The sequence below is a fragment of the Panicum hallii genome, chromosome 6, assembly GCF_002211085.1.
Source record: "Panicum hallii strain FIL2 chromosome 6, PHallii_v3.1, whole genome shotgun sequence".
NCBI lineage: Eukaryota > Viridiplantae > Streptophyta > Magnoliopsida > Poales > Poaceae > Panicum > Panicum hallii.
Window position 1 is genome coordinate 32,637,370 of NC_038047.1, and position 12,548 is coordinate 32,649,917.

The 12,548-nt window shown below is 49.7% G+C and overlaps 1 long non-coding RNA gene across 1 annotated transcript; it reads left to right on the top strand.

Moving 5' to 3' along the window:
• The first annotated feature begins 1,129 nt into the window (after positions 1-1,129).
• On the top strand, positions 1,130-1,915 carry LOC112897776. Its single transcript, XR_003229740.1, has 2 exons — positions 1,130-1,163; positions 1,333-1,915. It is a non-coding gene; the product is annotated as an uncharacterized LOC112897776 (long non-coding RNA).
• Positions 1,916-12,548: the final 10,633 nt, after the last annotated feature.

Below are 12,548 nucleotides of genomic sequence, written 5' to 3' on the forward strand. Positions count from 1 at the left end.
TGATGGTACACACATATATTCTGCAATGATGGTATGCACAGAGAGAACATGGAATAACATAACACTAGTGATTTGCGCGCGCCATGCGCGGGTTAACTTCAGCAATTCTACTAATGAGTATGCTGTTATTGTAACACAATATTTTGTAGAAAAAAAGAATGTTTTAGGAATATTGTGCCTTTATCATGAGGAAACTTCACGCTTCAATTGAACAATGAAAATTCACAAGAGTCAATTGAACTATGCGTATAAAGTATATTCGACATAGTAAGTTGGAGAAATTTAATGAATGGTACAATACTTCTCTTCTCCTATGTACGTATAATTTAAATTTGCTTCTAAAAAACAGAATGCAAACGAATTCAGTATCACAACCAATTTGCTTTTCTAAAAAATCAGCGAAATGAAAATACCATGCACCATTTGTAGCTGTTTTGATTCTTAGTTTGCAATAAGAGTTGAACATCACATAACTATCTTGCAGTAAACATACCATTAAGAAATATGACAAGCAGCACTAAAAAATCCGTAGAATTAATTTATGGACAGAAAAAACAGTTCATAAACCAAGGAAAGAAAGAAATATTGATTTTTCAAGTTTGTATCCATGCTGTTTTTACTATGTTCAAATGGATAATTTCCTCAGCGTTTTTAAGTTCTAATTGCTAGCATCTTTCAGCATAATGTGTGTAATCACTGACACAAAGTCTGACAATAGTGATTGTAAATAGAGTACACAGCATATGGAAGCAGAACTTACCAAGGCAGCAACACTGGCTTCTCTTACCACTGCTTTATAGGGATTAGCCAAGGAATTGTGTGTCTGAAGGAGCCAAGTACGACAAATAATGAGGTCTGTTTTATCTTACAGTAGCCAAACAGAATAATTATTTTTAATATTGCTAAGTTAAGAAATGACACTATTCACAATAAGCAGACTTACCAAGTCTTATATTTTGAAATGCAGAAACGTTGACCTTTTTTGCTCTTTCCATTTAATTAGCTTTAAGAATGACTAAAAAACTCCAGATACTATGACAATATGGTTGAAACTCTTACCCTTCATTTGAACAAACTTTTAATTCTCCAATAGCTTCCTTGTCAATTATTCCAAAATTTCTAAGGAGCTGTTTGTGAAGCTGAGAAGCAGCAGTAAAATTCAGGTGAGTTCAGCACTGTAGCGACTTCAACTTTCAGTGAGTTCAGAATGACTATGCTGGATTTAATTACCATTACAAAAATTGCAGCAATCCGTTGTACACATTCATGTACTTATGTCTTGATTAATTTGCGTGCACACAAATTAATCAATCTGTCATCACATTGTTATAGGTTCAGTGGTCTGCTTATACACAGTGGTATTGTTAGATCCAAATTGGTGGGCTAGCAGTGACTTGCTAAGATTTATGTGCCCTGTTTTTCTAGAGTTTTGCAATATTTCAGTGTTTTTATGTACCTGTTTGTATGTTATCTCACCTTCACTAGATGCGCACCACCTTAGTATTATTTGCTATCTATGCTTTGTATGGTGCCATAGCAGATTGACTTCCAGTGTGCCCATATAAGCATATTTCTTTATGGTTATTAGTAGTGCTTCATCAGCTTCATCTCATCAAGGCAACAGTACCTGCTAGGCTGCTACAGATTCTTGTGCTGAGTGTCCAAAATCGTCTTCCTGAGGCTTTTCCATCCAGATGGGGGTCAAGCTCAACCACCATGTTAGCAAATATATTTAGCGCCTGGTGATGGCCTGGCACGTCCGGCCTCCCAGCCTGTCACACACAGCACAACCAGCTTACCCCTCCCAGGATTCTGTTTCTATAAGTCCGGAGGTGGATTGCCTTGGTTGTTTGTCTGTATATGTAATTGGTAACCCCTCAATCAATCTATCGATTACGTGTGATATTCCACGCTATCATGGTATCACGAGACACTTGATCCGTGACCTAATCGCTTCCGCATCTACTACACTGTCGCTGCTGCTGCTGAGCACCGATCGCTCATGGTGCCCACCGCTCCCTAGGACACGCACCAGCATGATGAGGACCCTATCGCCGCAGAGGCTTCCAAGCCCAGCGCGATGCCCTCCTCACCGCTGCCGAAGCCGCCGCCAAGGCCGCCACCGATGCGCAGGAGCGCGTCCGCGCCGTCGCGGAGGCCCTAGAGACCGAGCGTGCCACCGCAGCCAATCTGGCATGCAAGGCCACAACGGCGTGCGCCCTCGCCAACCCCGAGGAGAAGGAGAATGGCGAGGCTGACCAGGACGGTGAAAACGATCTCCCCAATGGCGGCGCCGCCTATGAAGCCGCCGCCGTCGCTCACCTACATGCCTAGGCCACGGGTGTCTAGAACATCCACTCCCTTGTGTTTGTTGTTCTGGACCCCCTCTCCACCAACTACAATCGCTGGCGCGATCTTGTGCTCCTCACGCTGGAACGCTACGCCCTCACCAACCATGTCCCCTCCGATGCAACGTTTCCAGTCTTCCAGCTTGGCGTCGCATGGACCTCTCCATCAACGACTACTGCCGCAAGATGAAGGGGATGGCTCACGCTCTCGGTGATTTTGGTGAGGTCATCCGTGATCACACTCTCATTCTCAATGTCCTTCAGGGTTTGAACAAGAAGTTCGCCCACATGAGGATCCATTATCGGCATGCTCGCCTGTTCCCGACCTTCCACCTGGTCCGGAACAATCTTCTACTTGAAGAACTCACCTCCAGCAAGACTCAGTCAGCGCCGTCCACCGCCCTCGTCACCATGGCGCCAAAGGGCTCGGGCCCCTCCACTGCTGCCTCGCCACCGGCTCCCTCGGGCTGCTCCTCCAACACCTTTGCCAGCAGCGCTTCCGGCCGCCAGCGCCCACGCAAAGGTGCAAAAGGCAAGGGCAGCAAGGGTGGCAGCACCTTGTCCCACCGGTCATCCAGCAGCAGCTTCCTGGACAGGCGCCTTGGACTCCCTGGAATGGCGCCTCCTAGGATCAACAGTCCTTGGCGAGCTCGTTCAGCACCGTGTCACTGAACCCTCCAGTCAACACCGAGTGGATTGTGGACTCCGGCGCTTCCAGCCACATGACGCCTGATTATGCTAACATCTCGCTGTTCCGCCCGCCTTGTCCATCTTCTCCATCCTCTATCTTGGTTAGCAATGGGTCTACACATCCTGTTACATCAACTGTCATAGTGTCTTACCTGGTCCTTTTTTTCTTAATAACATTCTTATTGCTCCTGATATTATTAAGAATCTTATCTCCATTCGACAGTTCACCATTGATAACAACTTTTCCATTGAGTTTGACCCTTTTGGCCTCTCTATGAAGAATCTGCGTTCCAAGACCACTCTCGCCAGGTGCAATAGTTTCGGGCCGCTCTACTCCTTGCATCTTCCGGCACCTGTCCCTGTGCCATGCACTCACCTCGCAGCTGCCCCCACCTCCCTCTGGCATTGACGTCTTGGACACCCTAGGCAAGAGGCCCTATCGAAACTCACTAGTTCTTCTGCCATTAGTTGTAATAATGCTAGTGAAAACTATCTGTCATGCCTATCAGCTCGGTTGTCACATTTGTTTGGCATTTACTTCTTCATCTTCTAGAGCTCTCAAGAATTTTGATTTAATACATTGTGATTTGTGGACCTCTCCCATTGCTAGTGTGTCCGGCTACAAATATTATCTTGTTATTCTTGATGATCGCTCTCATTTTACTTGCACATTTCCCTTGCGCCTCAAGTCCGAGACGTTCCCTACATTGGCTAATTTTTTCTCTTATGTGACGACCAGTTTGGCTGCACCATCAAAGCTATCTAGTGCGATAATATCCGTGAGTTCGATAACTCATCCTCCCAGTCCTTCTTCCTCATTCATGGCATTTTGCTTCGCATGTCTTTCCCCTACACATCGCAGCAGAACGGTAAGGCCAAACGCATGATTCGTGTGCGTTCCCTGCTGCTCCAAGCCTCCATACTAGCCGCATATTGGGTTGAAGGCCTGAGCACTGCCACGTACTTGCTCAATCGCCTCCCCTCCAAAACCCTTGCTTTCGCCACCCCTCGCTTCTCCCTGTTTGGGTCTCACCCCTCATATGACCATCTTCGTGTCTTCGGGTGTGCTTGCTACCCTAACATGGAGGCGACTGTGCCTCATAAGCTGTCTCCCCGCTCTTCTCGCTACATCCTCCTGGGGTACTCTCCACATCACTAAGGTTATCGGTGCTTGGACCTCTCTTCCAATCGCGTGATTATTTCTCGTCATGTCGTATTTGATGAGACGGCCTTCCCATTCTCCACCGTACGAACGCCACTTCCCACTAACTTCGATTTTTTGAATGAGCCTGTGGCTTTGGTCCTCCCAATCGGCCCCCCTTCACCTGCACGTTCGCACCGCCCCGCCCCTGGAGTCACCGCGCTCGCGCCATGCGCGGCCCCAGACGTCACCGCGCCCGCCCCACGCGCAGCCCTTGGCACCACCGCGCCCGCGCCCCACGCGGCCCCTGGCGTTGCCGCGCTTGTGCCCCGAGTGGCCTCGGACGTCACCGCACTCGCGCCACGCGCGGCCCCTGTAGTCACCTCGCCTGCGCCACGTGCGGCCCCTAGAGTCTCCTCGCCCGCGCCCATGCCACGCGCGGTCCTCGATGTTGCTGTACCTGCGCCACATGAGGCCCCTGGAGTCGCGTCGCCCGCGCCATGCGTGGCCATGTCGTCTTTGACCCTGGCAGCCGCTCTGGAGGTGCCGCACTGGTATCGCCCAAGCTGCGTGTACTCCTGATGTGCTGCACCACCAGCTGCGTCGTTAGTGCTGGTCGCACCACTCTTGCCGCAAGGGGCCATTCCCATGGCCCCTATGGTCAACCAGCACTCCATGGCGACCCGCGGCAAGGTGGGGTTTTGTCAGCCGGCCACGCTCCTCAGCACCGTTGTCTCGCCTATCTCGAAGACGTACCGCAGTGCACTCGCTGACACAAATTGGCGCGCAGCAATGGAGGACGAGTATGCTGCTCTATTGTCTAACAACACCTGGAACCTTGTTCCATGTCCCCAGGCGCCAATGTGGCCACAGGCAATTGGATTTTTCAGGTTAAGTACCATGCTGATGGCTCTTTGGATCGCTACAAGGCTCGATGGGTGCTTCGTGGTTTCACCCAACGACCCGGTGTTGATTATGATTAGACCTTCAGCCCAGTGGTAAAGTCAGCTACTGTCTGCACAACTCTATTCTTGGCTCTCTCTCATAACTGGCCCGTTCATCAACTGGATGTCAAGAATGCATTCCTTCATGGCACTCTGTCAGAAACAGTATACTGTTGTCATTCCACAGGTTTTGTTGACCCGGCAGCACCCAACCTTGTCTGTCGCCTCAACAAGTCTCTTTATGGATTGAAATAGGCCCCTCGTGCCTAGTACAGCCGGTTTGCCTCGCACCTTCTTTCCATGGGTTTTGCAGAGGCCAAGTCCGACACTTCTTTGTTCATTTACAGGTAGGGTTCTAAGACAATGTACCTTCTTCTCTATGTGGATGACATCGTCTTGACAGTTTCCAGTGTTCCTCTCCTTCATCGCATGATCTTTGCTTTGCAGCATGAGTTCTCCATGAAGGATTTGGGCACCCTGCATCACTTCCTAGGCATCTCTGTTCAGCGTGGCCCTGACAGACTATTCATGTTGCGGCGGCAATATGCCTTGGATATTCTTTAGCGTGCAGGTATGTCCGAGTGTAAGCTTTGTTCCACCCCGGTAGACACTTGTGCCAAGGTCTCTTGTCACAGATGGACAACCTCTCGCCAATGGCACACAATATCGCAATTTGGTGGGTGCTCTGCAGTATCTTAACTTCACCAGACCAGATATCTCGTATGCTGTCCAACAAGTCTGTCTCCACATGCATGCTCCTCGGGAACCTCATATGTTCGCAGTTAAGTGCATCTTGTGCTACCTCCAGGGCACGCTTGGCCATGGTCTTCTCCTTCGCCGTTCTGCACCTTCGGAGCTAGTTGTCTACACTAATGCTGATTCGGCTGGCTGCCCTGACACGCGTAAGTCCACCTCTGGATATGCCATTTTCCTCAGTGACAACTTAGTCTCTTGGTCCTCAAAACAGCAGAATATGGTGTCCCGCTCTAGTGCTAAAGCCGAGTACCGTACTGTGGCGAATGGTGTCGCTGAGGCTTGCTAGCAACGCCAGTTTTTTTTCTCGAACATGCAGGAGAGCTGTGTATCAGTGTATTAATAGAAGAGAAGGAGTCTCACATACACCTAAACACACACCCCCCCACAGTCGGTTCCGGAAATGACTGACAACTAAATCTACTCGAAGTGTGTATCATGCGTCATGATCGGAGGTGGCCTAGCACACAATGACTCAAGATTTGTACTGGTTCAGGCAATCGTGCCCTACAGGGTCAGTCGATTGTATTGCTTGAGCCCAGGTTCTTGTGAGGGTTTCAGGAGTTACAAGTTTGTGAGTGGATGATCCAGTATGTCGAGACCTATCGAGAGATAGGATTTCTTGTCCTCTCTTTTCCTAGGCGGATGACCCTCACTTTTATAGTCCAAGGGGGGTCTCCATTATAGGGGAACCTAAGGTAGAAAGAGTGAGATAGAAAGAGAGGGAGTTCCTTGCTTTGCCGGTCGGGATCGCCAGCTGTGACACCCTAGGTGTCTAAACGGCTAAACAAAGATCCATAACATGAAATCAGCCATAAAAGAGTAAGAAAAGTATAAAACAACCTATCAAAATATACCTTTCAAGAAAATGTACATGTGTATATTTATATATGCATATACATGTGAACCCTTGCAAACAAATCCTTGTAACTTTCAAAGTTGATCACAAATGACCCTAAAAATTTAATGGCACATGTGTCATAACAAGAGCAACAAAAGTCTAGTTGAACTCAAGGGTTAAAAGTGCAAAAATTCACATCAAATGACATGTCATTTAAATACTAGTTTTTAGAAATTCAAAATAATTTTTTATACATTGCTGAAATGAACAAAGTCATGAAAGAGAAAATATATATCTTGAAAAGTTGAGCAGAAATGGTATTCAAATATTTTTGATTTGACCTTGGGAAGAATGAGTTTTAGCTCCCTTTTCACCCAGACCCTACTCTCTCCTCCCTCTGCCCTGTCCCATCGCTGGCAGGCCAGCTGGCCGGCGTACCCCAGCGCAACCGAGCCCACCCGGTCATGTAGGCCTACCAGCACCTTGGAGATCCCCCGCTGGCCCACCAAATCCCGCTCTCCCCCTTAGGAACCCTCCATGCGGCGGAATTTTTCTGCCGCGGGCGATGCTGGCGCCACGGCGAGCTTCACCGGCGACATCGAGGCAGTCGGGCCCCCAGATTTGGACCCCCTGGTTGCGCTTTCCCCAGCCGCTTGTGCCAGGTCGCCATCCTCCCTCTCGCGCCTATAAAAGCCCCACCCGAGGACCTTAAGCTTGCCGCTCCCAACCCAACTCCGGCGAGCCACCACCCGCGCGTAGACGTGCCGCTCCGCACCCCACTTTGCTGAAACCAACCCTCCTATCACCTTCTCCGCCTCACATCGAAGCTGCACCGCCGGTTCCCACGCCCTCTCCCTCACCGGAGCGCCACCACCACCACCCGCAACCGCCGCCAGCTCTGTGCCGCGCCGGCAAGCCACCTCGGTCGACCACTTCCCCACCCAAGGCCACAAACAGGTACGGTTTGGTCCCCTCTTGCCTCTCCCACTCTAGCCCCTCACTGCCGGCAACCCTGGTCACCGAAATTTGGCTAGTCGCCACCGTTCCCCTGCATAAAGGACCAAATTACTTCGATTTAAATATTTCTAGGGAGATTTTCATAAAATCTCAGGGACCCATTTGTAAACTAGAAACTAGAACTTTGAAAACCAATCTATGAATTTTGAAAATGCAAAACAATTCACTATAAAATCCTAAAAATACAAACTAAAATGTTCTGGACTCCTTAAGTTAAGATCTACAACTTTGTAAAAGGATCTTGGACTGTTTCCACATAATTTTAGCTATAGATTTAAATCAAGTTTAAATATATTTTAATTGTTCCAAGAGTTTCAGGAAAGAACTACTCATGAGATTTGGATGGTAGCTTCTGTACTAAGAGTATAGTCTTTCATAAAAATTTCATGCACTGAATCCAACCACAACTAGGTGTTTTGAGTACCTTTTGTTATATGCTAGATCCAGTAGAATTTTAGCCTTAATCTAACTGTAGTTGCTGAAGACCCGAACCAAAGTTTGGAAGAACCCCCACTAGTTTTGCCCAAGAAGGCAAGCCCCGATGCATGGTCCCAGTATTTCAATTGATTCAACTATTGTTCCTTTTTACCTGTACATTTAAGTTCATAGGAGTTGATTGGAACCCTAGCTGCATGATCCTAGGCGCCTATGTAATGAATACTAGAACTGGAGTTCAAATAGATGCTCTGCTAATAGGTTCAGTAAAAGTCGAGTGGTTTCCTGTCACTCGCGAGAATTATAGGAGTTGAACGATTTTACTACATACTATAACTATAAGGTCTACAGGCGGGGTTGTGGTACGATGCTCATGGTTGAGGCCCCGTCTAAGTAGAGAAAAACGCTAAGGCCGCAGTGCGTGGTAGTGGTGGTAAAGCATTTGAATGTACTAACTACATGTTGAAAATATAGTATTCGATAAGCTTAAGTACTTGATTGGCCCGGCAAGTGGACTTTACTTTCACCCTACTTGAACGAAGTTCAGATGCGTGTACACATGCGAGTGCAGAGCGTGGCTCTTTAGTCAGGGAGGGTGACCCTGATCCACAACCTGGAAAGAAAGGGGAAAAGTCGCTTGGGGTGACCCTTCGGTACTCTAGGCATGTGTGTTAGGTTTGCCTTGCATGGTTAAGAAATTCGATTCGAATCGTCCATTTCTCGCGGTAATTGAGACTGCTTAATACTTCTGCCACATAGATAACAAGAGGAACCATGGTTATGATAAAACTTGTTGGATGATTAGTTGTTTTCCACCATGTTTGGTTAGAGATAGATGCTCACTTAGAATGGTTAAATGAACTAGAATATTGAAAGCTAAAATATGAAATTAAAGACTTACTCTTTGTTGCTTTTCAGCAAAATAAAAACCTAGAGCCTTAGAGCCATGCATGCTTAGGAGTCGGTTATTTACATACCAATAGTTGGGTAAGCCTTGCTGGGTATTAGTATACTCAGCCTTGCTTGTGGCACTGTTTTTAGGTGCGTCTTTTGAAGAAATGATAGCTGGTTTGACTTGGCCTGGAACCTTGCCGCCTAGTTGGTCCGTCGAGTGGGATCCGTTCCCGGCCAACAATGACCCTGCCGAGTGATGCCACGTACGAGCTTCATAGTGGTATCCGAATCAACGATAGATAATCATGTTTTCTTTCCTCCGCTTTTAAACTCTGAATAAAGTTTTTATGTTTGAACTCTGAAGTACTAGTTTTATGAACTCGGCTTGTAATAAATAATTGTTGGACTTGTGTGGTAAAAGCTATGGAATGTTGTAATCTCTAGACTTGCCTTCGTGCAAGTTAAGTGTACGCTTTGTTTCGATCAAAATATTCAGTGGTTGCATCGGGAATTACCTGACAGACTGTCGGATTACTCTTGCCTGCCCGGATTGAAGTGCATGGTAGCCGGTTCGCCTTTATGGATGATGGTTAGTGCACTTGAGCCGGATTAATTCGGGCGGTTCTGCCACTCCAGCTCTGTTAGTTGGGGCCACCAACTCTGTCAGTCGGGGCCTTCCGATGACCATCGTCCAAGTCCTACGTCATGGGGTGGCCGTCTTATCTTGTCTCTATGCGTCATGCTCCGTCGGTTGGGGGGCGAGCATGCGACGATAATTACGGTATGGTAGTCACTCTGCGTCCCTAGCGCTATGCCACGTCACTCTGTTATGATGGAGGCGTGTCTACCGCATGGTGATAACGTTATGTCCCGTCCCTTCGCGAGGATGGGCAGGTGAAATAGTGTCCCCCTGCAGCGGCAGTAAGAGGGACTGTAACCCTCGTGGGGGAAGTGGTTGGCCCTATACGGTAGTTGACTCTAGTGCATCCGTCCTTATCCTCAGCACCTGCCCCCGGGGACGGTTAGTGTGCGAGGTCCGGCCGCCCCCCGACCTCGTCAGTCAGGGAAAGTGACACGTGCGTGGCAGAGTTTGGTTGGCGTCTTAGGTCAGGACCACAGTACGGACCTAGGCCTTGGTCGTCCCCTCAGTTGGGGACGCGGGCCGAGGCTCTGGCCGACCGGTCTTGACCGATCGGGACCGTGGGCCTGGACAGCCTGGAGAAAGTCATGGCCCATGAGGGCGTCCGTTTGATCCACACGTGGTATTAGGCAATCCAGAGTTCCAGTAGGAAGTGGGCTTGCTGGAGACCCCGGGTCTCTGAACCTGTCAGAGGCCCCCGAGCGGCTTTGCGATTTGTTTAATCGTGATGGTGCTATTCTCATTACGCTGTGCTTTTGCTCAGAGTGAGAAGTCCCATCGCTCTGCCTCAGTCATAGAGAAACACCACGTAGAAGAGGCTCCCCCTTGTGACCCCGATTCAATCGGGGTTGCCTTAGTCTGACCGTGCAATAAGTGTGCCGCAGCGGTACCAGCCACTTGCTCTTCGGTGCGAACATCGAGGCCTGGCCGACCTGTCATGTCAGCCTGCCGTAGAGGGGCTCCACCTATTTCTCCTATGAGGATTTCCATTATTTTGAGGTGAAGCCACGCGACCATGTGGCAAAGCTGGCTCACGAGACAGGAAGGTGCCTGGGTGGCTATAAATGGAGGCTTCCGGGCCTCCATTTTTGAACTCATCCAGAACCTAAGTCATGGGTGAGCCTAGTCTTGTATAATAGAGCTGCTCTCAGCCCGCGTGCGTCCGCCTGATGGGGTCGGTGGTTCCTTCAGTATCTGGTGCTAGAAGAATGCTTGCGAGTGGCAGGGGATAGCACGCGGGCAACGCCGTATGCCCGGGCCTCTCCCAAGCTTGGTCCTCCGAGTGCTTGACTCGGATGATCAAGGGGAGCGGGTACGCAGGCGGGCCACCATTTCCGACCGGTGGTCGACGCCGCCTCCCAAGACGACTTCAGGGGGAGCGTCGGCCTTGGGCGGTGAATGTGTCAGTGTTTCCACCGGTCAGGCCCTGATACAGGGAGGAACTCATTCCTGCCTGCTACCGAGCGCGCCCACGAGGACCGCCTAGGTCCTGAGCGGGTTTGGCTGCCCTATGTTCCTCACCCCTAGTTCGCTTTATGAGGAGGCTTGTCCTTCCTAGGCAACTAGAGGTGGAGAAGAACTCCTCGCTGTCGTTCGAGATGGCGAGGAAGTTCGATTGGTGGTGGTGGCAGATGGACTGCTCGCCGTCATCCCCTACCAAGTTGCCCTTGAAAAAGAGGGTGCAAGAAGAATGCTTGCGAGGAAGATGCTCCTCCCAGTCTCCCCACACTTGTATCAGCCCTCCTCAAGGCTTCCAGTGTTACCACCCTTCCGATGGTAACATGTTTTTGTACTTTGTAGTGGCCATGGGCCGGCTGTACTTTGTAATGTTTATCTGCTAGAAACAAAACACATTTATTCTGGAGCGCTTTGTATCTGTTGCACCTGATCGCGAGTCCTGTCAGGGCTGGAAGTTTGTCATCTTTTCCGAGTAGGAACATGGTACTCCCAGGCCTTTATCATAAAGGAGGGTGGTCGGGTCGGGGCATCATATGCGTGCACTTGCCTCGATGGCTCGAGTGACGGGCTTGGTGAGCTCCTAACGGGCGTGCCCGAGCATAATTTCGGGCGTTCGAGTGGAATACAGGTCCGTCGTTCGTGACGGAGTCGGCATAGCCCGCAGGTGGCATTCCACTGCTCCGTGACCTGCCTCCTAGCAGATGCTCGAGTTGTCCGACTGACTCAGGTGGCCCGCTGGCCTCTCCTCGATGGAGATTCTGTGGGCATGGATCGAGGTCCGGATCAGACGAAAAGGTTGAGATGACCCGAATTGCTGCCTGAGCAAGTCGGGTGAGGGCCATGGGGCTCATATGCGTTTTCTCCCCTAGCTCCGTTTGACGTGAATGGACCGGCCTCCGAACCTCGATCGGTCGGGTTCCCGAGTCGGGACCCATCGGCGTGCGCCCTTTCGGGTCTTAGGATATTTTGAAAACCAAGTGATTAAATGCAAATATTGAATGTGGATGTGGCATATTGAAGCTTACCAAGGAAGTTGGAGCGCCGGAGGCGATCTCACCATGTCATAGGAGGCGATGGGGTGCTTGGTCCGCTACAATTTCCGAGATTGGTGGGAGTAACTGCGCCTGCTGCCTTTCCCTGTTTTGTTAATTCAAATTGGAGGAGGGAGAATTTGTACCTTTTCCTCTCCCCGCGGAGGTCGAGGGATCATGTGCTGTGTGGCGCTAGAGACTCATTATAAGGCTTCTCCATCCCGGCCAAACGCTCTCACCAACGAAAGTTAGCTTTCCCTTTCGGAAGAGAGGGAGAGGTTCTCCTGTTTTCCTTGCCCTTTTGTGAGATGGTGGAAGAGAAGTGCCCGGCGGATGAGGGCTCTAGTGCTCCGCCT